The sequence below is a fragment of the Geospiza fortis genome, unplaced genomic scaffold (genome assembly GCF_000277835.1).
Source record: "Geospiza fortis unplaced genomic scaffold, GeoFor_1.0 scaffold11, whole genome shotgun sequence".
Lineage (NCBI taxonomy): Eukaryota > Metazoa > Chordata > Aves > Passeriformes > Thraupidae > Geospiza > Geospiza fortis.
Window position 1 is genome coordinate 4351074 of NW_005054304.1, and position 827 is coordinate 4351900.

Below are 827 nucleotides of genomic sequence, written 5' to 3' on the forward strand. Positions count from 1 at the left end.
GAGCAAGCAGACATGGACACTGTGCCGTGCAGTGCTTGCTGACAGACATGGCATGAAAAGAAGGTCCTGTAAGTACATTCCCCATGAGACACTGAGAAGCTGTCATGCTTCCAAAAGGAAATGAGAGGATAAATGTCATCAGTAAACAAAAACAGCCCCATGCTGTTCCAAGAACCACGGGGGCCTGCACTAATCTGTAACTTGATACAGGCACTGGAAATTTTGCAGCAGTTACTGTACCACGATGGAGATAATAAATGCAGAGACTGATAAGGGCGCTTTGAACAAGTGGGGATGACTCCATTCTTATTTTCAGGAACACACTGTGCCACACTGAGGGCAGTAACACTTGATACACCAAGTGCTGCTGTGACTCCCTAAGCAGAAGGCAGACGACAGGGTACAGCCCGCTGCCTTGGACGGCTCTGATGAGGATTAGATTAAAAGGGAACATGATGCCTTTTTATCCTTTCTTTCAAGAATGGGCCCACACTAAGAAGGTCAAAACCAGAACTTGGCTTGCCACAGCTCCATGTTTTCAGACCTGTAGTACTGTTTCATCTCCATTCTAAAAGGTACCTTAGTGCAAGGGCACTGAGGATTCAAACCACCTTTCCAGCACTGCAGAATGCCAAACCCTTCCAGAAAAAGAGTGGCATTTTAATGTCCTTTCACTGAGCCAAGGGCATACACGAGTACTTCACACACAAATGCAATGCACCTAGAAATCCTGTCAGTCCTGTATTCACATCTTTCCAGCTTCTTACATTCCCATTTTTTATCCTAGTGATATCTAAAGTAAATATCTCTGCTCATTACAGCAGGAA

At 45.1% G+C, this 827-nt stretch overlaps 1 protein-coding gene across 2 annotated transcripts in view; it reads right to left on the bottom strand.

Moving 5' to 3' along the window:
- ARHGAP24 (Rho GTPase activating protein 24) overlaps window positions 1-827 on the bottom strand; it is a 164862-nt gene that overhangs the window by 30282 nt on the left and 133753 nt on the right. The gene's annotated exons all lie outside the window — the stretch shown is intronic.